Raw genomic sequence first — 27,344 nt, forward strand, 5'->3', positions numbered from 1 at the left:
GTTAGTAGGGAGTGTGAGTTAGCCAGTTTACAGTAGTCAGGCACGATGATAGTCATAGAGTTTAGAAAATGATCACTGTTTGGGTTTGTGCCCGTCAGAAAGCAACCTATTTGGTCTGTCAGGACTTGAGAAACTAGAATGAAGTTAATCATGGAGGAATGGCCTCTTCCACTAAATGTTGGAGAAAATTCTACTGGGGGAACAACGAGCTCATTTGCAAACCCGAGTTCTAATGTCACTAGGATTTCCATTAAATGGAGGCCTAAACTGGAATGCGGAAAATGAGTTAGATTTAAGCCCCTCTCATCCACCCAACCACATTTTTTGGAGCCACTATCCTTACAGAGACTAACATTAAAGTCCCCTCCCCAGAGACTAATTTACTATTCCCACTCCAGTGAGCATTTAATCTTGGTAGGTGCTGGACACTAAACTTAATGCATTAACTATTCACACTCCAGTTAGCATTAAATCAGGGTAGGTGCTAGACACAAACCTAATTAATTTACTATTACCACTCCAGTTAGTATTAATTCAGGGTAGGTGCTGGACACTAACCTTAATTATTTTACTATTCCCATTCCAGTTACTATTTAAACTGGATGTGTGCTGGACACAAAACATAATTAATCTACTATTCCCACTCTAGTTAGTATTAAATCTGGGTAGGTGCTGGACACTAAACCTAATTTATTTACTATTCCCACTCCAGGGTGGGGGATTATGTCTGGCAGATCGCTACCGCCATGCGGGCGGTGGCGATCCGCCTGACATACTAATGGGGCCCTTAATATCTAAAGTAATATTTTTTATTTCTAACTATGCCATAATTAAAATACATTAGTACTACAAACTATATAATTGTTTAAGGTTACAAATTAATACATACATATCTAAATTACTATTCCCACGACAGTTAATATTAATTCAGGGTAGGTGCTGGACAATAAACTTAATTAATTTACTATTCCCACTCCAACTCTAGTTAGCATTAAATCAGGGTAGGTACTGGACACTATACTTCATTAATTTGCTATTCCCACTCTAGTTATTATTATTTCTCGGTAGGTGCTGGACACTAACCTTAATTAATTTACTATTTCCACTCCAGTTAGTATTAATTCTGGGTAGGTGCTGGAAACTGAACTTAATTAATTTACTAATCCCACTCCAGTTACCATTTAATCTGGGAAGGTGTTAGATACTACACTTAAATTATTTACTATTCCCACTCCGTTAGCATTAAATCAGGGTAAGTGCTGGACACTAAAGTTAATTAATTTACTATTCCCACTCCAGTGGGTACTAATTCAGGGTAGGTGCTGGACAGTAAACTTAATTAAATTTCTATTCCCACTCCAGTCACTATTAATTCAAGGTAGGTGCTGGACACTCAACTTGAATAATTTACTATTCCCACTCCAGTAAGTATTCATTCTGGGTAGGTGCTGGACACTATACTTAATTAATGTACTATTCCCTCTCCAGTTAGCATTTAATCTGGGTAGGTGCTGGACACTCAACTTAATTATTTTCTATTCCCACTCCAGTTAGCATTAAATTAGTCTAGGTGCTGGACACTAAACTTAAATAATGTACTATTCCCACTCCAGTTAATATTAATTCTGGGTAGGTGCTGAACACTAAACTTAGTTAATTTACTGTTTCCACTCCAGTTAGCATTTAATCTGGGTAGGTGCTGGAAACCAAACTTAAATAATGTATTATTCCCACTCCAGTTAGTATTAATTCTGGGTAGGTGCTGGACACTAAACTTAATTAATTTACTATTCCCTACCCAATTAGTATTAAATCAGAGTAGGTGCTGGACACTAAACTTAATTAATTTACTATTCCCACTCCAGTTATCATTAAATAAGGGTAGGTGCTGGACACTAAACCTAATTAATTTATTATTCCCACTCTAGGTAGTATTAATTCAGGGTAGGTGCTGGGCGCTAAACGTAAATAATTTTCTATTCCCACTCCAGTTAGTATTAATTCTGAGTAGGTGCGGGACACTATACTTAATTAATGTACTATTCCCACTACAGTTAGCATTTAATCAGGGTAAGTGCTGGACACTAAACTTAATTAATTTACTATTCCCACTCCAGTTAGTATTAATTCTGGGTAGGTGCTGGACACTAATTTTAAATATTTACTATTCCCACTCCAGTTAGCATTTAATCTGGGTAGGTGCTTGACACTAAACTTAATTAATTTACTAATCCCACTCCAGTTATCATTAAATAAGGGTAGGAGCTGGACACTAAACATAATTAATTTACAATTCCCACTCCAGTTAGTATTAACTCAGTGTAGGTGCTAAACTTAATTAATTATCTATTCCCAGTCCAGTTAGTATTAATTCCGGGTAGGTGCGGTACACTATGCTTAATTAATTTACTATTCCCACTCCAGTTACCATTTAAAATCTGGTAGGTGCTGGACACTAAACTGAATTAATTTACTATTCCCACTCCAGTTAACATTTAATCTGGGTAGGTGCTGGACACTAAACTTAACTGTATTTACAATTCACACTCCAGTTAGTATTAATTCTGGGCAGGTGCTGGACACTAATCTTAACTAATTTACTATTCCCACTCCAGTGAGCATTTAATCCTGGTAGGTGCTGGACACTAAACTTAATGCATTAACTATTCACACTCCAGTTAGCATTAAATCAGGGTAGGTGCTGGACACAAAACCTAATTAATTTACTATTACCACTCCAGTTAGTATTAATTCAGGGTAGGTGCTGGACACTAACCTTAATTATTTTACTATTCCCATTCCAGTTACTATTTAAACTGGATGTGTGCTGGACACAAAACATAATTAATCTACCATTCCCACTCTAGTTAGTATTAATTCTGGGTAGGTGCTGGACACTAAACCTAATTCATTTACTATTCCCATTCCAGTTAGCATTTAATCTGGGTATGTGCTGGCCACTGAACTTAATTAATTTACTATTCCCACTTCAGCTATCATTAAATCAGGGAAGGTGCTGGACACAACATTTAATTAATTTACTATTCCCACTCCACTTAGTATTTATTCATGGGAAGTGCTGGATACTAAACTTCATTAATTTACTATACCCACTCTAATTATTATAAAGTCAAATATTTTACCAAACACTAAACATATCTACATTGCTATTCCCAATATAAATAATATACTATCATTAACTGTGCTCTACAATACAATACATTTTTTGAATGATTGCTATAATCATGTAGTGCAGTATATGTTATAATTTTGGGACAGATTATTTAATATTATAAAATTGTTATACATATTTTTGCAAATTATTATAATTTACATATCAATATTTTTAAATTTATATACTAGACCTAATACTTAATATTAAAATTAGAGATTTTGGAATATTCCCGCCAAAAAGTATATTAAATATTACACTGTAATGAATATTTATATATATTCCGATCATATTTTCATAAAATTAATGTATTCATTGATATTGTACATTATTAGTATTGCATTATTTGAAGTTAGATTGTTTTAATAATCATAATAACAAATTAAATATTATATATTATTTATGTAAACATATACACTACAAACACATATTATATATATTTCCGTTTTTATAAAAAATAAAAATAAAATATTGAATCAAATTTTGTATAACACTCACCAAAATTATTCCCAATAAACATAACTTCAAAATCCAAAAACAATATTTTCTAAATTCTTCCCCAAAATTTCTAAATTCAGATGTATTTTTTTGATTAAATAAATATTTAATTAAACATTTTTAAAACAATCCCCACCCTTATCTCCTATGAACCCAACATTTTGCTCCTAAAACAACATTTTCTGAAACTTGAAAATGTATTTTCAAACTTATATATTTAAATTTCAAATATAATAAACATTTAAATCAATTGTTTAAAAACACTCCTCTCCCTTATCCCCTATAAACCCAACATCCCGCTCCTAAAACAATATTTACTAAATTCAAAATTATATTTTCTAAAATACATATTAAATTTTGCATTTATTACATATTTAATTCAATGATTTAAAAACACTCCCCACCCTTATCCCCTATAAACCCAACATCCTGCTCCTAAAAAATATTACACACACTTTGGGCCCCATTAGGATGTTGGGCGGATCCCCACCGCCATGCGGGCGGTGGTGACCCGCCCGACATCCTTCCCCGCCCGCCACCCATTTCCCCCGCCATATTTCTATGGCGGGGGGGACAGGAGTGGACGGAAAGGCCGTCCGCCGCTTTTCCGCCCGGTCAACGAGTTGACCGGGCGGAAAAGGGTTTTATATGGTGGCGGGGTCTGTTAGACACCGCCATCCATATTAGGATGTGGGTGAGAACATGCTTTTCCATGGCGGCAACAGGCATGCGGGAATGACTTGTGGGGGCCCGTTGTGGGCCCCCAGGGACTCCGGGGGGTGAGGGTGCGCATGGGCGGTACCTATGGTACCCCCCTGCACTTCACTGTACAACATGGCAGGCACTTCACGGTGCCTGTCACGTTGTGCATTGCAGTGCCTAGTGTGCATTTTTAGCATTGCGGCGGGCAATGTTAAAAATACGGGATGCACCCGTCTGTTTAGCCGGCACATCCTAATGGCCCCCAGGGGACCGCCGCCCTTATGGCGGGCGGTCCCGTTTCACGTCGGGATGGCGGGCAGACTTTTGAGGCCCCTTATTTTTTATAACTAACTATATATTATATATACTCAAAACAAACTTTAAAAATATTAAAATATAGTAGAATACCAATATTTTAGCACAATAATATTTTTACAATCGACAGTACATACTTCAATATTTTTGACAACACTTATGGCCCGATTCCGATCTCGTTGAGAAAGCCCTACGGCCGGCTTGTGCCCGTAGAGCTTTCTGACTGACTCGTGCTCCTGGGCTCCGAGCGACAGAGTGCGATGCGCAGCAGCGCTGACGGACTTGGGTCACTCGGAGCCCCATTGAAGTCTATGGGAGCCTGGTGTACATGTCATACATAGGATCTAATAGTCAAAAAACGCACCTCTCGGACTAGGCCGCCCCCTGTCGTGCGGACGCCTCGGTCCCACCCCACCGTGCGTGCATGCATGTGTAGGGAGGACTCTTGTGACCCCCAGTGATTGCGTCGTAGGGGTCCTATTGAAGGGGGGTCTGCCACGGACCCCTAAAGTCTGCGTCCCGGAACTGTTTTGAGTCAGAGGGTCCAATTCAATCTGGATGATCGACGTACCCATCGTACTTGGTCACTTGGGAATCGGGACCCATTGCGCGGTGCGTGTCGATGAAGTCAGAGTCATCCGGAAGGCGTCGCTGACAGGTACGAGTCAGTCGGAGCACAAGGCGATTCTCGCATCATACTTGCTCGCTCGTTAAGCGGTAGGAGTCGTCCGGAAAGCACGTGTATGAGATGAAGTCACTCCTGACGACGCTCCGAGCAAGATCGAAATGGGGCCCTGAAAATCGATATTTTTGACATTGATATACATAAAATCAATATTTAATACTATTGATATAGTAAACTCAATATTTATGTATATCGATATTAAAACATTGATACTATGTCTATTTACCAGAGGTGATAGAGGCAAAGTTTTGTCATCCTTCACGTTTCAGACAGGCTCATATAGTATAAATGATGTGGTCTCTAAAACTAACGGTCAGGGAGAATGGGGGGTGCACAGGTAAACTTAATACTGCCGCAGGGCAATGGGGGGAAGTGAGATTTTGTTAGAGCGGCAAAATGATATGAAGGACCCAGCGAGGGGTTCTAGTCAGTCTGGCTCATTTTAAACTATTCAGGAGGGGTGCATGACTGGGCAGAAGAACAACCATGAGTGCCAGATCTGTCAAGGGGACATGTACCTAGTGCACTCCCCTCAAATGGGTTTCAAAGAACAAAGACAGGCAACACAACTATTTTACATCTACCACTGTAATCTGCACCCATGGTTAGCATTTTAACTGGGGTTCCACCTATTAAACAGGGAGCGAGGCAGACTACAATAGACCTCATGCTTAAGGTAAAGCACTGGTGTGACAACACCCTGCTGAATGGGCATCTCCCATTCCCTCATTTTATAATAGCAAGAAGAATTTGCTCGGTGGGATGGAATACGGAAAAGAATAAAGATGGGGATTGTATCATTATTAACCTAGGGCACCCAAGATTCACCAAAGCACTCTTACAGAGCAGTTTCCATACACTGGTCAGGGATAAAAGGGTTAGAGTTGTCCCCTTATAGCAGTTTTATCCCCCACTCCTCTATTATGGCAGATGCAGGTTAGACCACCATAAGACCCAAAGCGATCGGTCAGAGGGCCCAGAGGGAGGCCCGGGGAAGGAGTTATCATTAGATAACAGGATTGCACCATTGCGTGGGGTGGATGAGAATGATTGACTGGGCCACCACAAATTACTCCTACTGGCACTGGCCATCAGCCCCACCTGAATGGTGATGCTGTACCCAAAAACCTGAGTTTATACCTCCCATACCTTATGACTTAGAATATTGCCGGGGTGAAGTTAAAAAGGGATGACCCAAGGTGGTTGGAATACTTTTGGTGATACCACATGATAGAGATGAAGGAAACATTGGAAAACAATGTATTTTTTTTCATAGACATTTTCACATAATTTTCTAAAACTACACTCACCTTGCCATCTGAGTGAGCTAAAGGTGGTCTTCCTATCCTAGTTTTCCTCAAGACATCTACCTTTGTGAAACATACCTCACCAAATATATCAGCAGTTGAGTTGATGTTTAATAACATATCCTCCTCGCTGGTGGTAAACTTTTATATCTCTTTCGGTAGGCACCCAGAAACAGAACATATTCAGGCCTTGAAGAGTTTCTTGGATTCTTATGGGGTGGAAAAGGTCACCTACCACCAGGTTATGATAATGGGTGATTTTAACTTACATTTATGTCAGCAAGGTTACGTCTTTTTGAGGGGCCCTTTTGACGCTACCCCTCCATCAATGCACTTTAGACACTTCAAGCGAAAAAACCTGATTGAAGAGTTATTGGCAGCCAAAACTCTTCACTGCCTGGAGCAGACAGGGTATGGTGAAGCTATTCCTTCTTTTTTTGGTAGGGGTTGTTCTTCCATAATTGATTTTATTATTTTAACTGCTTCCCTGACTTCAACAATTAAATCCCTGAGTGTAAATTGGATCACTTTTAGTGACCATAACCCTTTGACATTGAACAAAGCCTGGCACATTGACATGGATGGTAAGGAAAAAAAGGTCCACCCAACATGGGTCTTGGCACTAAGGACCAAGTGCAGAGTTTGAAGTGGGACAGGGTGATACCACGGGCATTTTTGGAAAACATATACAAAGTAAATGTGGGAGATATTGCACTTTGTTTTGACAGCAGTTTGCATAATGAGCTGGTTCTTGACGCCTTTGGCAGACTCTGTCAGCAGATCCCTACTAACCTCTTGTCCCATGATAAAATTTGGTACATAAAAGTAAATAAGTGGTTTGATGTTAGCTGCTCTAGGACTCATAGAAATGTAATGGCTGCTTTAAAGCAGCGACCCAGGAATAAAGAAAGGATCAGGGCTATCAGGAAAGTGTATAAGATAGCAACTTTGCAGAGGAGAAAAGAAATTAGGGAGAGGCATGGGAGGATTTACTACAGACATGCATGTTAACCAACAGCTCTAAATTCAGGAATATTGTGGACTGCCTCTTTTTTGCGGAAACAGCTAATTCCTGGATGGATTGCACAATATCCTCTGGGTTGTCCATTTATTGGGGATGTACAGCTGGTATAATATGGAGGGCCCGGAAAACCTGAGGGTGCCAGAGAGTGACAGACCACCACTGACCTTTAGGACCATTGAAGTACATAATGCTATCTCTGCTACGGCAGGGGGCAAAGAGCCAGGCCCAGATAGGGTTCCCGCAGATCTATACGTAGCTGAACTCCACACCTGGGCTAAGTTGCTAATCCATGCTTTTAACACATTAACATCTTGGCTGGAAAATATCCACTTGATATCCAACATGCAACACAGCTTCAAAAAGTATCAGTCTGTCAACCTGCAGTTGATTATGGGTAAATATATTGTAGGCAAGGGGGGTTTCCTGCACTTGGTCTTTATGGATCTCACCTCAGCTTTCGATCGAGTAAATAGATCCAAGCTTTGGTCTCTTCTTTTGGATTTAGGGAATCGAACCAGAGCTAGTGGCCTTTTTACATAGCTTTCATTCCAATTTATCTGCACTGGTGAGGTAAGAGGAGAACAGCAGCCTGTTACCCCATGGGGAGGGCGGGCAGGGGTGCATTATGGCACCCCTGTTGTTGACCCTATACATAAACCATTTGGGAAAGGTTTTTGACAGCCGCCTTTCATGACATTTCTAGACTGGGCCCCAAATTCATTCCTTACTTATTATACGCAGACAACACGTTCCTGATTGCGCGGACTGAAGTGGGCCTACAGCACCTCTTGAATGTTAGTGTCTTGGAATGTAATCCAGCCTAGCTGTCTCCTGCTACTCAGCCAGCGTGAGAGATGGTAACGGAATGTTGGTGTGACTGTGATCAATGGAATGCCTGGGTGCCTGTGTGGATGAGTGTTGACAGTTGGAGATGGGCTGAGCAGCAGGGAGGCTGCTCCTGGTGGGGCTGTGTAAGAGCTGGAGTAAGGGCTGACAACTGGAGTAAGAGTTGGAGATATGGCTGGCAACATGAATGTGGACTGATGTACCAGGAAATAATAAAGAAGTCTACTAATTCTACCTGGCTACCTGTATCTACCTGTGTAAGGGCACAACATTATTTTGGCGATGACTGGACTAGGACTCAAGTGTTTTAAATGACTTAAATGCTGATTACAAATGATACAAGAACCAAGTCTAACTACAAGAACCAAGAGGTTACAAAAACTAAAAGCAATTTCAAGAAACTAAAGAAACTTAGTGAAACTAAGTATAATGTGTCAAGTATGGAGCTAGAGGCTGGCCAACCCCACCAGTCTCCTTGTAAATAGCCCACCCCTGCCACCTCTGCACAGCCTGTATATCCTCCATTGGACTCTTTTTGGTCTGTTACCCAAGTGGACATTGGTGTGAGCCTGAGTATTTCCACAACCTGGTTGGGAGTTTACAGCACACAGCTTCTTCATGCTTTTGAAATTGACTTTGACAGTGATGAATCAGAGTCTACACATGCTACCTATGACTGCCTCGTCTCCCACCATATGCTTTAGGGAGTGTGAAGATGACTCCTAATTCTACTACTGGTTTACCTGTGTATAGCAACGAGGTTCCTGTGCACACGAAATTCTCATGTAGCTCTCAGGTGAGAACCAAAATATAGTAAGCCTTCAAGAAATGATTTCACAATCCATCAGTGTGGAATGAAAGAAAATGTAATAGTTCCGCATAAATCAGTACAAACAAGAGCAAAAAGCGGACACGTGTTTCGTCACACCGTGTGCGGGTAATGACTCATCGGGGCTGTGAGTAAAAAGTGGCCTCGTGCCAAATGGCGCGCCAAGCGTGGTTGGAGTAGGGGTAATGATGGTATCGATGGAAGCTGTTTCCTCGGTGAGGAAAATGAAATAATTATAATATTACACAGGCACGTCTCAGGACGTGTCTGTCCTAGAAAGTGCTGAAGTGCAGCGTGGGCACGGATAAGTGCAGTGGACAATCTCATCATCCGGGTAGTGTATGACTGTTTAACTGTGTATATCCGTGGATTGTTGTACAATCACTGTGCATATCAGATTGAGAAGCGTTGTTCACAGAATTAAGTTTTAACGCTGTTTGCGCTGTATCACGTTTGATTTACTGTCAGGGCTGAGGACTTCTGAGTGAGTCCATCTTAACAAATATTAGCTTGGATGTTTAAAAATGTCGGCGTCATATGCACTGTCCAGTTATGAGCGCCATATGAGGAACTTTTCCTGTGGAGAGTGTTCTGTGTTTAGCCTATGCTTTTGTCCCATATGAATTAAATATACTTTTTTGATGGTTTTATTTGGGGGCCTTTTGGTATGAGCCTAAAATGGAAACAATGGCAGTTTAACTGCTGAGTACAGTTGGAATTGAAAACACAAGACTTTGGCGCATGCAATTTTACATGTAAGCCGTGCTCTTTGTCTTGAGGTATCTTCTATGACATTCATGTCCCAAGCTGCTGGTGGACGTCTCTCAATTTGGACACGGCGTGAGCCATACGGTGCCAAGTAGACGACGTGCCGCCATGTTTTGGTTAATAACAAAAGGGAATTGCCAGTACTGATAACACAGCAGTAACATGAATTCAGACACAGTACTTGAGAAAACATTCAAGACTGGGGGCTAGTCAATAGCTTTTATTCTTATTTATGATTTTATCAAGAAAAACTTTTTTTCATATTCAAAAGGCAAACATATAAAACATATTTGTCAAAAAGTCAAAAAAGGGAGTCATTCATCATATCAAACATATCACAACCATACAACATGCAATCATTCATGGGGAGAAGGGGTACACTAGATAAGAGAGCTACAAAAGTTACCAAAACATACAATATTTACAATATAATACCAAACATGAGACAAGAAAAGCCAACGTCTGCAAGACACTTAAACAATATTTTCATTTGGCGTTTAGTCAAATATAACGTACATTCCTATGGTCAAGTATCAAAAGTACTTTGTAAATCATTAGAAAAGGATAATGTACAAAAGTTAGTGATAAGCAACAATAATCATGACATTCACGCTTATCACTAAGGCAGACAGTGATATGGCTGGGGCCTACGCGTTTCGAATCCCAATGACTTGTGGGGATTCTCTTCAGGGCCTTTGGTGTTCTCTGCATGAATAAAGAAGAAAGGGAGGGGGGGAGGAAACAAGAATTAGAAAAGAATCAGACAGGCATAGTTAGTTTAATCACAGGATCAACATCAGTCACGTCACTCAGTTGCCACCCTCTTCTCCACAGACTTACCACTAGGCAAAGATGCAAAGGGCATGGGAGCCTCAACTGTCTAGTATAGGGTGTTCCAGAATCTGAAAAAAGTTTGTATAATGAAGTCAGCAGGTTGGGGGGTGGACAAGCGGTCAATTGGACGAAGGTAGCAGTTTTTACTTACCTTCTCTATTTAAGATGGAATAGTCTCAGGGTAGGGATCAGTTGACACGATTTGGTGGAGGTGAACCTGTAAGGGGGAAATGTGGAATATATCAAAAGGGAATTCTGAAGGGGTTTAGTGCACTACCGATTTTTTGGAGAGAATCTCACCTAGTTGAGGTCAGGTAGAGGAAGCCGTGGGTGTTGTCGCCGCACGTATTCACTTGCTAGAAACGTCTTGGAAATGAAATGAAAAATGGGCTTTCGAATATAACAGACCATAAAGAACAAGAATGGCCGAAATCGGAATAAATGTAAATCGTTACCGGGATTCGTCAGAAGAGATATATCTTTTTTTGCAGAGAGATAAGGTTGCAGTTATTCATCGGAACCCTATCGGTGGGGAACGTTCGAAACGGCGCTTATCTGGAGAAATAATGCACACAATTAGCAGCTAGCATGCACTCTTGTTAGAAAAACAGGTTTAAATGAAAGCGGCAGCTTACCGCAATGACAAGTCACATGCGTGTAACCGCGATCGGCAGGGCACGGAATTATTTTAGTTCAGGGCGCCTTTAAACGCGTGAGTGTTATTTCAGTTCAGGGCGCCTTTGAACAAAAAATAAGTGAACGCGTAAGTGTTTAATACTCGTTATAAATCAAAACGAGATTCTAAAGGTTAAAAGAAGCTGAGGGCTTACCGGCATATCGATTTCGCGCAGTCAGCAGTAGTTTATAGTAAACTAAAAGGGAAGCATAAGTGGGGAACTCAGTTAGACCTTTTAAAAAAGAACAGATGAAGTTACTAAGCGGATTTACAGGGTGAAGTACTTACAGATATAAATCCGAGTGAGCTTTAGAATCGGCGGCGTCTGGGACAGCACTACACACTGACTCATGCGCAGTAGCAGGCCAAGGCTAAACTACTCTGCCTATATACCTGGACCCTGAGCAGCAAGGCCGCCCTCTCAGAGGCCAAGGTTGCAAAGGAAATCCGGGCCGGATTTGGAGTGAAATAAAAATAAACTACGGACCGGAGTGAGATATATCTCACAAATGTTAGAATAACACGGGAAGTGACCAGGGTGAAGGAGATGTGACATCGTGGTCACTCACTGAGTTGATAATTGGCACACAACAGAAAATTACAATTTGAAGATTTCACTTAATTCATTAAGCCCAGATACAGCTGTATCAAACTTAACTATGAGGAAAGCCTCACGTTTCGACAATGTCAAGTTCAAATCACCTCCTCTGGGATTTCTTTCTATTTTAGAAATTACTGTCCACTTGAGGTCACTCACTGTATGCTGCAATCGCGTCCAATGTTGCACCAAAGGGGCATTTTCAACTTTCCTTTTGATCCTCGATTTATGTTGCGAGATCCGTTGGCGGATCTCTTGATTAGTTTTGCCTATATATAGCAAGTGGCATGGGCATATAATGCCATATACAACATATTTGCTCTTGCAGTTACTCACAGTGTCATGCTTCCATGACACTCCATTATGCTGGAACAGAGAACCTTCCATAGTTGATTCACAGCATAAGCAGTTTCCACATTTGCGGTGTCCAAGGATGGGTGGCATCCCCATCATTTGGCGTAACGTTTGCGGTTTGGAAACAGGCATGGCTGCTCGAACTATGTGGTTCGCAATATTATTTTCTTTCTTGAAAGCAAATAAAGGCTCGTTTGCAAGACTTGCATCAAGGTTCTTTACCAAATGCCAGTTTTGTTTTATAACCCTTTTTAGCCGGTTGGCGTTAGGGCAATAGGTTGTGACACATACCTGCTTTTCAAAAGCAGGTTTGGGTTTGCGTTCCAGAAGTATTTCACGTGGGGTCCATTGAGCTCTTTTCATGCAGGTTTTTACAAGTTTCTTAGGATAACCCCTCTCACATAACTTGGATGTGAGGTTTTCAGAGTGTTGTTTGAAATCCTCTTTGAAGGTACAGTTTCTGCGCACTCGCAGAAACTGCCCATAAGGGAGATTTTCTTTTAAATTTCTGGGGTGGTTGCTGTTAAACATAAGAGACTTGTTCCGATCCGTAGGTTTGGTGTACAGGGTGGTCGCTAGCTTCCCTTCAGATGGAAAGACCTCCACGTCTAGGAACGCAATCCTGCTGGTAGATTCAGAAATGCTAAATTTTATGTCAGCCGTTCTGGCATTAAGCCATTGGTAAAAATGGTTTAGAGTGTCACCATCACCTTTCCATGTCATAAAAACATCATCAATAAAACGGAGCCATGTTCTGATGTATTGAGAGAAAGGGTTATTATTGTAGATGTACGCGTTCTCATACATGGCCATAAACAGTACTGCCAATTCTGGAGCAAAGGGGCAGCCCATGGCCACCCCCTTAACTTGGTAGTAAAATTCACCATTAAAGCAGAAGTAATTCTTTTTTAAGGCGAATGTAGCCAAGTCCACTATGAATTTAGTGGGCACCCGCATAGGTCTGGGCCTAGAGTCAAGGAAGTGAGTAAGTACTGCTACAGCCTCATCTTGAGGTATCTGTGTATATAGTGCAGTAACGTCTAAGGTGACAAGTCTATCCCTGCCTTCACTGAAATCGATGTTTTCTAGTTTTTTAATGAAGTCAGTGGTACCCTGAAGGTAGGATCTAACCTCAATCATGAAATCTTTGAGAAAGCAATCTACATATTTCGCTGCTGGCTCTAATACAGAACCACACCCTGCCACGATGGGTCTGCCTGGTGGATGGTCTGGATCTTTGTGTATTTTAGGCAATACATAAAACATAGGGACTTTAGGATGTTTATTTTTCAGATATTCAGCTTCTTTAGGACCGACGAAACCTAGGTCAAAACCCTCTTGCACAATTGCAAAAAGTTCATTCTGTAGGTCCATGGTGGGATCTTTATTTATCTTACGGTAGCAAGCAGTGTCTTGTAGCTGTTTCAATACTTCAGTGGTGTAGTCATGGATATCCCACACCACGATCGCCCCGCCCTTATCGGCCTGCTTAATTATAACCGTATTATCAGTTTTAAGGTTATTTAAAGCCGTCATCTCTTTTTTAGTGGTATTGAACCTGATGTATTTTTTCTCTTTTTCCATAGCCGATATTGCAGACAATACACTTTTCTCAAAAGTCAAAAGGTTTTTTGGAACTTTATTGGCTGGGGGGCAAAAAGTGGACTTATTTCTAAGGCCTGTGACCTCTAAGGGCTGGGTGGTGGGATTTTCACTAAAGAACAAGGTCAAACGTAATTTTCTACAAAATTCAATGAACTCAGACTTCATTTTTACGAAGTCGGTTCTTTTAGAAGGTACGAATGACAACCCTTTTGCCAGAACACTTTCCTCATCCGGTGTCAAAACTTTTTTGGAAAGGTTGAAAATTGGCGACGCATTTAGTTTTTGTAATGCTGTCATCGTGTTTTCATTTCCCACGGGATGTTGTTTCTCACTCGACCTCTGGGGAGTGTTTGGCCACTCCCTAAAAAATTCGACGACTGATTCTGCTGTTGTTGCTGGTTGGTATTCCAATTTCTGTTTCTATTGGGGCGATTGTAATTACTAGTGGACTCACTATCAGTTCCTGATGAGGAGGTATCAGAAAAGGAAATAAATTGTCTTCGGGATCTGCCCTGGTTTCCTTGAAGGAAACGTCTAGATTCCGCTTTGGAATAAAAATCAGCCTGTAAGTAAGGATATATGTTATCTAAAGAAAAACCTTTTTTGTCTTTTTCGAATTGATTGGATTTTTGAGTAATAGTGTAGTCTTTGAACTCTTGTACTTCTTTAGCAACTTTTTCCAAGAGGGCCTTGGCATCTGCTATGGTAGGGTTACCACTAATTTCAGACTCTAATTTGGCGATTTCAGCTAATTCTTCCTTTGATATTCTCACTGCTGTCTCAACCGTTAATACCATCAGGTCTCTACTACATTTGGTTTCTATCATAGAAAAACCTTTTTTGAATATCGGGTCTTCTGTAAAAATTACAGGTATGTTCTTAATTTGTAGCCCAGCCGGGATTGTGCCTTCTCGGAGGTGTTGCAGCAAAAAATGACCATGAAGGTCTGTCCTGATCTGCTTCTTTTTGAGGCGAATTAATTTATCAGATTTGTTCGATGTAGTCGCTGTCTCGCTTAAGGTAACTGAGGAGAAGACAGGCGGGTCACTGAGGAAGTTTCTGATGTGATCTTCTGAGTAGGCAAAAGTATCCTTCTCTGCCATTACTCTGAGGGATGAGATGGGAAAAGAAAAAAGATTTAAGACATATAATGAGAACTGATAGCGTGACACAATAAACACAGAAAATTCACAAAGGGAAAGTGTGGAAGGAGGTACCTAGTCAACCTTCGCTCCAAAATTAATGGGCTAGGAAAAAACCTCGCGAGCCGGCGTCCGCTATAATAACCAATAAGCAACTAAGGGTTGGCTCTAATCAGTATGGCTGAGCCGTCATAGTAAATAACAAAAGGGAATTGCCAGTACTGATAACACAGCAGTAACATGAATTCAGACACAGTACTTGAGAAAACATTCAAGACTGGGGGCTAGTCAATAGCTTTTATTCTTATTTATGATTTTATCAAGAAAAACTTTTTTTCATATTCAAAAGGCAAACATATAAAACATATTTGTCAAAAAGTCAAAAAAGGGAGTCATTCATCATATCAAACATATCACAACCATACAACATGCAATCATTCATGGGGAGAAGGGGTACACTAGATAAGAGAGCTACAAAAGTTACCAAAACATACAATATTTACAATATAATACCAAACATGAGACAAGAAAAGCCAACGTCTGCAAGACACTTAAACAATATTTTCATTTGGCGTTTAGTCAAATATAACGTACATTCCTATGGTCAAGTATCAAAAGTACTTTGTAAATCATTAGAAAAGGATAATGTACAAAAGTTAGTGATAAGCAACAATAATCATGACATTCACGCTTATCACTAAGGCAGACAGTGATATGGCTGGGGCCTACGCGTTTCGAATCCCAATGACTTGTGGGGATTCTCTTCAGGGCCTTTGGTGTTCTCTGCATGAATAAAGAAGAAAGGGAGGGGGGGAGGAAACAAGAATTAGAAAAGACTCAGACAGGCATAGTTAGTTTAATCACAGGATCAACATCAGTCACGTCACTCAGTTGCCACCCTCTTCTCCACAGACTTACCACTAGGCAAAGATGCAAAGGGCATGGGAGCCTCAACTGTCTAGTATAGGGTGTTCCAGAATCTGAAAAAAGTTTGTATAATGAAGTCAGCAGGTTGGGGGGTGGACAAGCGGTCAATTGGACGAAGGTAGCAATTTTTACTTACCTTCTCTATTTAAGATGGAATAGTCTCAGGGTAGGGATCAGTTGACACGATTTGGTGGAGGTGAACCTGTAAGGGGGAAATGTGGAATATATCAAAAGGGAATTTCTGAAGGGGTTTAGTGCACTACCGATTTTTTGGAGAGAATCTCACCTAGTTGAGGTCAGGTAGAGGAAGCCGTGGGTGTTGTCGCCGCACGTATTCACTTGCTAGAAACGTCTTGGAAATGAAATGAAAAATGGGCTTTAGAATATAACAGACCATAAAGAACAAGAATGGCCGAAATCAGAATAAATGTAAATCGTTACCGGGATTCGTCAGAAGAGATATATCTTTTTTTGCAGAGAGATAAGGTTGCAGTTATTCATCGGAACCCTATCGGTGGGGAACGTTCGAAACGGCGCTTATCTGGAGAAATAATGCACACAATTAGCAGCTAGCATGCACTCTTGTTAGAAAAACAGGTTTAAATGAAAGCGGCAGCTTACCGCAATGACAAGTCACATGCGTGTAACCGCGATCGGCAGGGTACGGAATTATTTTAGTTCAGGGCGCCTTTAAACGCGTGAGTGTTATTTCAGTTCAGGGCGCCTTTGAACAAAAAATAAGTGAACGCGTAAGTGTTTAATACTCGTTATAAATCAAAACGAGATTCGAAAGGTTAAAAGAAGCTGAGGGCTTACCGGCATATCTATTTCGCGCAGTCAGCAGTAGTTTATAGTAAACTAAAAGGGAAGCATAAGTGGGGAACTCAGTTAGACCTTTTAAAAAAGAACAGATGAAGTTACTAAGCGGATTTACAGGGTGAAGTACTTACAGATATAAATCCGAGTGAGCTTTAGAATCGGCGGCGTCTGGGACAGCACTACACACTGACTCATGCGCAGTAGCAGGCCAAGGCTAAACTACTCTGCCTATATACCTGGACCCTGAGCAGCAAGGCCGCCCTCTCAGAGGCCAAGGTTGCAAAGGAAATCCGGGCCGGATTTGGAGTGAAATAAAAATAAACTACGGACCGGAGTGAGATATATCTCACAAATGTTAGAATAACACGGGAAGTGACCAGGGTGAAGGAGATGTGACATCGTGGTCACTCACTGAGTTGATAATTGGCACACAACAGAAAATTACAATTTGAAGATTTCACTTAATTCATTAAGCCCAGATACAGCTGTATCAAACTTAACTATGAGGAAAGCCTCACGTTTCGACAATGTCAAGTTCAAATCACCTCCTCTGGGATTTCTTTCTATTTTAGAAATTACTGTCCACTTGAGGTCACTCACTGTATGCTGCAATCGCGTCCAATGTTGCACCAAAGGGGCATTTTCAACTTTCCTTTTGATCCTCGATTTATGTTGCGAGATCCGTTGGCGGATCTCTTGATTAGTTTTGCCTATATATAGCAAGTGGCATGGGCATATAATGCCATATACAACATATTTGCTCTTGCAGTTACTCACAGTGTCATGCTTCCATGACACTCCATTATGCTGGAACAGAGAACCTTCCATAGTTGATTCACAGCATAAGCAGTTTCCACATTTGCGGTGTCCAAGGATGGGTGGCATCCCCATCATTTGGCGTAACGTTTGCGGTTTGGAAACAGGCATGGCTGCTCGAACTATGTGGTTCGCAATATTATTTTCTTTCTTGAAAGCAAATAAAGGCTCGTTTGCAAGACTTGCATCAAGGTTCTTTACCAAATGCCAGTTTTGGTTGGCTGCCTCTGTTTTCCTTCAATTTGTCAACCACAAATTCAGCTCAAGTGCGGCTTCTTCTACGTGCCTTTACGTTGGATTTCCTGCACCTCACAAGCAGCGGCGCTACGGAGGCTGAGAAGACATGGTTGTTGAAGTCGTCATCGACAGACTGTTACTATGTGCTCAATGTGGATAGATGGCAAGTAGCATCTCGTGATGGACAGGTGTGGCGCAGTTGAGCTCAAGACTGAGAGCTTACATCTTGATTTTTTTCTTATTTCCTGGTACGCATGGTTATGGGCTCTACTGTTAGTTGTTATTAGTATTTTACCAACCGGACTCATTGTGAGCTTCAAGAAAAATAAAAGGTATTTTTTAATGCATTTCTTGACTCTGGTCTGCCCGCAATTTTGTTCTATATACCAAGCTACATGAGGATTCACAGGGAAGAAAAGACACACAAGGCAATTCTTAAGTGGATATGTTTCTGGGTACTTATTTGGGGGTTAAAGTCTTATTTGGTTTATTTTTAGATGCTTGATGGTACTCAATGCACAGTTGTGGAGCAGTTCTTCAAGGTGACACAAGCGCTGCAGTTTATGAGGGTGCCAGTTTTTGGGTATTGTGTTTGGCTGAAGCGATTTATGACCAGCACTAAAAGTTTTTTTATCTAATTGCAGCAAATAGCATTGTAACAATTTGGTAATTTTTCCAAGTGTTGTTAGTGGACTTGCTTACGTTATAATACTGCAAAGATACCACATTGTATGGCAGTTTTCCTAGGTGTGTTACAGGTTATTCTTGTGGTTCTCGGGTGAGAATTTTCTCACTGGCGAGAGTTTCTAGTTAAAAAATATTACTTGATGTACTCCTGTACTCTTTGCATGATTTAGAGTTTTAAGTTTCGTGATGACACAGTTCACGTTTCCCTACGGATGGGTGGTCGATTTATCTTAGTGGGTGGTAGTCACAGTTTTATCCCTTACATGAGGGATGGGTTTGGGTAACGGTCCCGTCACAATTTTATCCTTTACATGACGGATGGGTTTGGTTCACAGTCATATTTTTACATTTTACAGTCAGGGACCTCTACATGGAGTTAGGTTTATGGGTGAGCTACCATATACACAGGTTTTGATGTTAACCTTACACAAGATTAGGGGGGGCGTGGTCGGCCGCACTGCAAGATGGCCGCTTGCTAAGGACACTCTGCCGGTCGAGTCTAAATCCTGAAATAATCCGAACAATTGGAGGGTCATCACTGAGTCTGGTGGGCGCCTGGGGAATGCCTGTGGTGTGTGGCACCCAAAGGTCTGAGAGCCCTGTCTGTATGACACCCCGACATGGACTTATGAGCCCCACCAGCTGCAGCCTGGTACCCCAGCGTAAAGCCCCCGAGCTACCTTAGATCCCCAATGTGCACTGTGCAGGGCAAAGCTGACCTGACCGGCAATTGATGTGGCCCAGTGGGGAAGCTACGGCTGGGTAGACTCCCTCCGGTGCCTAATTGGTGATCACCGGTGTAGTGGATCCGAGGGGAGACCCGGCCGGGCTGCGAAACTCTGTGGCGGAGGCGCTGCTGGGGTCCTGCCGTGGCCGCTACTTCAGTAGAGGCCCATGGGACTCCTGCTGCCGGATTGGAGCTGTATGGCACGGGGGTACGGCGCTCACGTCACATCCCTAGTGTGTGCCCTGTGCTGCTCAAGGGGTGCACAGAGAGCTGTCTGAAGAGAACAGGAAGTGATTGGCAAGGTCGGGCCATGCAGCCAAGTTCACGGTAAGCATCCAAAGTCTGGGGACAGGAAGCGGCAAGGATCCAACAGCAGAGTCGGCCGATGACTCAGGAAGGTAAAACAGCGTTGCCCTTCTCTCAGCGGCCTCCGGCCATTTAGGAGACAGCCCCAGAGGAGCCCAGCATAAGCTATTGGATTTACATCCATCTGGGAACCCTGGGGGATGAATATTTGGTCCCCCAAGAGTTCTGGCTAGAGCTCCAGAGGATTTGGTGTCTGTAACATGTGAACTACTACAGGCATCCCCCCTCTCACTTATTTGGCTGTCCATTAGGGATCACTTGTGATGAGTTGGTGGTCCTAAGTGCGCAGCCAGTGTCACTTGACATTTGCTCTATTTTCAGACAAGCCGGAGCCCAGTAACAGAGTGCTCTACAGGCCAGCGCTGGTATGGCTGGATCTCCGGGTGCAGAGCGGTAACTACGGTGAGACTTCGCATACTGCGAGGCAACTTTGAACTGGGGCCATGGCCAGAGGTTCAAACAGAGGGGTGTACTGCGACAGCCTATTCTAATTCTACTGTTGTGTGTCCATGAAGCAATGGTGTGGGTTCTGCGGGCCCAAGACAAATACCAGATTTGTGCAGAGTCTGGGGGTACAGCGGGGGCATCTGTATTGGCTGGGACATCTGGGTTTTGGGCCTCCCCTCTCATCCACATTACGCACAGTTGGGCGAATCCTGTAGGGAAAAACAACGGTGGGGTGTCCACCATTGTGTATACCGGTGTAGAGTCAAAGTGGATAATTCGACGTGGTGGCAGCACACAGAGTAGTCAGCCTATCATGGGTAAACATGACGCTAAACAGCCTAAACTGAACTTTGAAAACAGAACAACCACAAGGCTCACTGAATCGGACCTGGAGGCGGGCACGGAACACCCGCCCGAGTTACAGATGGAGGATCATGGTGAGGACTTACGGACCCTGATGCTCGAGATGCGGTCCAGCCTTTGTACAATAGACACCAGCTAGATTCAGTCAAAAAACAGGTCGAGTCCCATGAAACGCGGCTGGATGTACTTGAAAGTCGACACTCAGACATCCATGAGTTTCAAGTTGAAACCAAGGAGCAACTTCTACAGACGGACAGAGTATTGGGGCTGATCAGGGTGAAGAACGAGGACCTGGAAGCATGGTTGCGCCGCAACAACCTGAGAATTACCAGAATTCCAGAGATGACGGCCATCTCCAAGATGGAGGTATACATCACCGACCTGCTGCGGGAACTTTTTGATCCTAAACTATCCAATATGTTTGTGGTTGAGCATGCATACTGGACATTGGGCCCTAAACCTCCAATTGGGGCTCCACCCAGGCTCGTTCTAGCTAGGATTTTGAACTACCAGGATGCGACCTTATCCTTCGCCAAGCTCGGGAGAAAGGGTCCATTCCACACAGAGGGAATACCATCTCCTTTTACCCCGACTTTACTCCAGCTGAGCAGCCAGCACAAAGGGAATTTCTGCTGGCCAAATGGATCCTACTTCAGGCCCAAATCCCCTATTCTCTGCTGTACCCTGCAAAGCTCAAGGTCACGTATGAGGGCTCAACGCAGTTATTTGCAGATGCAAAGTCTGCATTGAAATTTGCAAAACATGTTGGGGGAAGAAGAGTAAGAAAGATTCTCCTGATGGGAACATACCCGCAGACAGGCTGAGTGATAACAATTAACTGTATTATGTACTATTGTTCTGCCTATGTATCAGTATGGTATAGTTTAACTTGAGGTCCCTGTGGTTTATAAGGGTAGGAGCTTACACTTCACAAAACCTGCTACAGTCTCCACTATTACAAATATGTACTATTGCCATCTGTTGTGTCTGGGATCCACACCGTGCAGGGATATAAGCACCAGTCAGGGTTGAAATGTCAAGTTTCAAATTTTTAACATGGAACATCCAGGGTCTAAATGACCATAGGAAGGCAAGACTAGTTAACTCCTACTTAGCACATCATCATAGTGACGTGTGATTATTACAAGAGACACACTTCAACACAACACCATCCAACAGGCTGAAACATAGAAGGTGGTGGCATGGCTAATCTTCCATCTACTCTAACTACGCCTGTGGTGTGGCAGTGTTAATTAGACAGGGACTAGACTGGAAGGAAAGGGAGACACAGGTGGACCCTGAAGGGTGATTCATTTTGCTGCTGGGAGCGCTGGGTGGCATCCTGGTGGTAATAATTGCAGTGTACGGCCCTAATGTGGATTCCCCTAGTTTCTTCCAGTTCATAGGGGCTAAGGTGAGAGCTACAGACTGTGACACAATTATCTGGGGAGGGGATTTCAACGCAATTCTAGATGATGTGCAAGACAGGAAGGGCCAGTCCCATTCACTACAGTCCTCCACAAGCCCAGCCCTCAATGCTATTATTTCATATGGCGATATGATCGACATCTGGCGTAAACATCACCCACTTCGACAGGAAGGTACATTCATTTCTGAGCACCAGAATGCCTGGTTCATGCTGGACTACTGGCTGGTGTCTCGTGATGTCTCAAAATGGACTAGTGAGGTATCCCATCTCCCGCAGTCTTTATCTGACCACGCCCCAAACCTCCTACGCTTACAGTTTCCCAACTCCTTCCCTAAGATGTTAGTTGGCGGCTTCCGCCCAATGCTTTGCTGGATGAAGTCTTCAAAGAAGATATTAGTGGCGACACTAATTAATATTTTGAAAATAACTCGGGCTCTGTCACTACTCACGCCTCCCTATGGGAGGCTTTTAAAACTGTAATTAGGGGTAAATGCATATTACGTCAGACTGGAGTGTTGAAGGCTATTCGTTGTACGCTTGCCACACTTGAGAGACAGATTAAAGAACTAGAAACCAAATTTTACACCACAGACGACCAAACGGTAATAGCCACACTGAAAGAGAAAATGTTGGAGTTTGAGGAGGAGGCTCAACGGGAGGTGAGTTTTTTAGGAAAACATGCGCAGTCCAGAAGATATGGGGAGGGGGACCGACCTGGCAGAACTTTGGCGTTGATGCTGCGGACCCCATATTCAACAGCCTACATTACTGAAATTAAGGGTGAGAACCCGGCCACGATTAGAGGCCTGAAGGAAATCCTAAATGCGTTCACACAATTCTACTCTACGCTATATATACCTCAACTGACAGCAAAGATCATGGCGGCCTTGGACCCTTATAGATTCACTAGAGCTGCTATGGCTGAGCAAGGGCCACATGGAGTATCTAGATGTTTTTTTTTAGGTAAATGATGTCACCCAGGTGATAATAGTTTGCCGCTTGAGAAGGCTCCAGGCTCTGACGGTTTAACCATGTGCTGAAGAACTTGCACCTCATTTGGTGGCAATGTATGAGGAGGCTCAGACCACCGGGTGTCTTCCAACATCACTGCGAGAGGCGATTATTATTACTCTGCTAAAGCCAGGGAAGCCCGAAAATGAACTTGACTCTTACAGGCCCCTATCACTTGTAAATGTCGATGTTAAAATGTTAGCTAAATTAGTCGCCAATCATCTGCAGCATTTGCTTCCACTGATAGCCCACCCTGATCAATCAGGTTTCATCCCTGGGCGCTCCACGTCCCACAATCTTAGGACCTTCTTTACGTGGTTCGCTATTTACATCCTGACTCCCATGCAATAGAAGTTTTTCTTGACGCAACCAAAGTGTTTGATATGCTTGAGTGGTCCTACTTATTTGCGGTCCTGGAGAGGATGGGGTTCAGTCCTCTGCTTCTCAGTCTGGTGAGATTATTAAACACTAGGCCCTCTGCAAGGATAAGGGTGAATGGCTTGCTGTTGTATCCATTTGTTATCACACGCAGAACTTGGCAGGGGTGCCCGCTGCCTCTTCTGCTCTTTGTGATTGCAATGGAACCATTGGTGGCACGCATAAGGCAGCATCATTCAGCTCGGGGATAGGCTTCCGCACCAGGGCCCTCCTTATCTTATTATATGCAGATGACGTGATGTTTTATATAAAGGACCCGATGACAAACATGGCCCCCATCCTTCTGGAATTAATAAAATGCGGCAGCATTTGGGGAGTCTCTATGAATTGGGCTAAATCTACTATATTCACCCTGGCGGATGCTACCACCCTTTTTCAAACTGAATTCCCACTTGCATTGGCTGATGGGCCGGTAAAATATCTAGGTGCCTGGTTAAGTAGAGACATGCAGGACATTTGGGACATGAATTACAGGCACACAGTATCGTGGCTGGAAGAAAAGGTTTTGCCAAGGGCTAGGCTCCCTCTGTCTCTGGCCGGGAGAATCCCAGTAGCAAAGATGGTAGTCTAGCCGAAGCTGTTGTACTTATTTGTGAATATTCCGATCCCCTTGACTCAAACCTTCTTTAAATATCTACGATCTCTGCTCATTTCCATGGTCTGGGCGGGGCGTCAGGCACGGATCTCGTGGGAACCTTTGACCCTTCTCTTACACCAGGGTGGTTTAGGAGCCCCAGATTTACAGCTGTATGCACTAAACACCCAAGTTCAATTTCTACATTACTGGGTTCACCCAACCCCGTTCCAACCGCACACATCTGTAGCGCTGGATGTGGCAAAGCCGGTCCCCCTCCAGGTAGCGCTATATCAGGCCTACAAAAGACCCCGGGATGGCATAGACACTGTGTAAACCATGAAGTGGGTGTGGGGTAAACTACGGGACAGAGCAAACTTGAAAATTCTATATGGTCCCTCCATCCCTCTGGTATATAACTCCACGATACCCTCAATGGGCGAAGCGGCACACAGAACACTTCCACAGAAGATGGGTTTGGTAACACTTGCAGATTTGTACCGGGAGGATTCCATTATGCCCCCCTGCTTCTACGGAAGAGCAGACTGTAACATTCTCAGAGTTATTTTTATATTATAAACTTAGGGTTACATGTAGGTCACTACACAAAACATTCCATAGCCCATACTGCTAGCCCTAGAAAATATACTAAAGTCAGACTTTCCGTGCAGATTAATTACATGTATCTATAATACCATGGAAAACACGGCCCCAATACTGCAGCCTAAGGCACTTCAGGCGTGGAATGAGAAATTACATACCCCACTGACAGAAGACCAATGGACATACTGCTGTGCCTAACTTACTGCATTCTCACCTAACTACAAACTACGTTTAATACATTTCAAATGTTTGCATAGATTCTACAGGACCCCCCTTCAATTACAACAAATGGGTTTTAAGGAGGACGATAGATGCTGGAGGTGTGGATTTGCCCAGGCTACATTTTGCACATTGCTTGGGATTGTCCGCAGTGGTCCTTGTATTGGACAGCCATATTCACTACAATCCATGATATTGTTGGCACGACAGTGGACCCAGACACCCTACTTGGTTTATTGGGGTATGTAAAAGTACACAAATTGCATTTTGCAAACTACACGCTATGCTCTTACTTAGCTGAATAGACATACACTTGGGATTAAGGGGCTCCAGCTTTGAAAGACTGGGTTAGAGATGCCACATTTGGCCACATGCAAATAACCACCTATTAGGAGCTGATGCCGTCGGCATCCAGGCCCCGGGATATATTGAGTCCTTTTGTGGAGTGGGCACGCACTCGTCAGGAGGAGGGAGAGGGATCTTCGGGAGCTCCGGGGGACTCTGGGGCAGACATTTGACAGCCTTCTGATGTCAGAATGTGATGTATAATATACACTAGAAACTCCTTCATAGTTGTAGTACTGTCAGGTTAGAGGCTGACTTCGATTGGTTGGTAAAAATGCACTATTTATTGTGATCTATGGTACTTCTGAATAGAGTGCTCCCTGTGTTGACAAATATATGTATTCTGTTTACTCAGTACCGATGGAAATGTATATTTGATTTGTTTAAAGTCAATATAACATCATACGTATGGTCAGACACTGATACACTGTAAGTAACTGGCTTGTTGTTTGAAATGTTTGTTAATAATGGAAATCCCAATAAAGAAATTTAAAACAAAAAAAAACCTTACACTAGGTTTGGTTAGGGGTTTTGGCCCCATTAACTTGTTGTATTGTACAAAGGTACATCCCTACCAAGGGTGCGTGTTTATAAGTGCTAGCCCCATTTTCACTTTGTGTGTATGTCACCTTGTGCTGCATGTTTGGTCTGCTCTTAGGGTGTGATGTGTTTGTAAGTCACGTTACTTTGCATGTCCTGTCATGTTGTGTGTAAGTCATCCTGCGCCTCACATTTTGTGTCTTGTGTAAGTTGCCTTGCGCTTCAGGTGTTGTTGTGTGTAGGTCACCCTGTGCCTCACTGTGTGTACCCTCTGTGTTGTTCACTTTGTGGTACACGTGTATTTGTCGTGTTGGTTTCACCCTAGTTGCGTGTCTGGCCATGGGTGTTTGTCATGGGGTGTGGTCTATCTTTCTTTACATTTTCAATTTGTTTATTGGGAAGGATGGGTATCTGGTTTGACAATGTATTATCTTGCTTGCCATTATTTTCCTTGTCCTTCTAGTATTCAGAGTTCTTTCTTTTGTGGAATCCTTTTTAGCTTTGTCTCCCCGAGTTAGACTTCTTTCCTCGTCTGTATATTTTTCTTGTTTATAGTTATTCCCAAAATACTTTCATTTTGCTTTTAAAAGGAAGGGGATAATGTTATATCCTCTTTAGTGTTTTGGAATGTAATCCAGACTAGCTATCTCCTGCTGCTCAGCCAGAGTGAGAGATGGTAACAGAATGTGGGTGTGATTGTGATGAATGGAATGCATGGGTGCCTGTGTGGATGAGTGGTGATAGTTGGAGATGGGCTGAGCAGCAGGGAGGCTGCTCCTGGTGAGGGCGGTGTAAGAGCTGGAATAAGGGCTGACAACTGGAGTTAGAGTTGGAGATATGGCTGGCAACATGAATATGGATTGATGTACTTACTTATGCACCTGGAACTAATAAAGAAGTCGACTGATTCTACCTGGCTACCTATGTCTACCTGTGTAGGGCACAACACCTACGGCACCTCTTGAATGCCTTTATACATGTTATGGACTCTATAGATCTGCCCACTAATAACTCTAAATCGGAAACAATTATGATTGGCTATTGGAATGCCGCTAGGACCAAGTTTTTTAGCAAAAATATCAAACTCACCAAAGTTTTGACTCTTACATATCTCTGAGAACACTTTAATGACAGAGAATCCTGGGTAGTCCAAAACTCCATCAAAAAGAACAATTTATTGAGTGCTGTAGGGACATCCTCAGACTTCATCAAGAGGCTTGGGGACAAACATGTGCAAGCCATGGTTAAGGTGCATCCTGAGAAGTATGTATATAATCAACAGGAGAGAAAGGGCTCAGAGGCCACTCTTGTACCCCTTAAGGAACTTTACATATAAATCTACAGAAGAGTGACAAGAAGAAGGAGGGAGTTAGTCAGTTACTATCATTACAGGGAACATTTCTACAGACTATAACCATTCATGCCAAATTAAGTTGCATGC

This window comes from Lissotriton vulgaris, chromosome 10 (assembly GCF_964263255.1).
Source record: "Lissotriton vulgaris chromosome 10, aLisVul1.2, whole genome shotgun sequence".
Lineage (NCBI taxonomy): Eukaryota > Metazoa > Chordata > Amphibia > Caudata > Salamandridae > Lissotriton > Lissotriton vulgaris.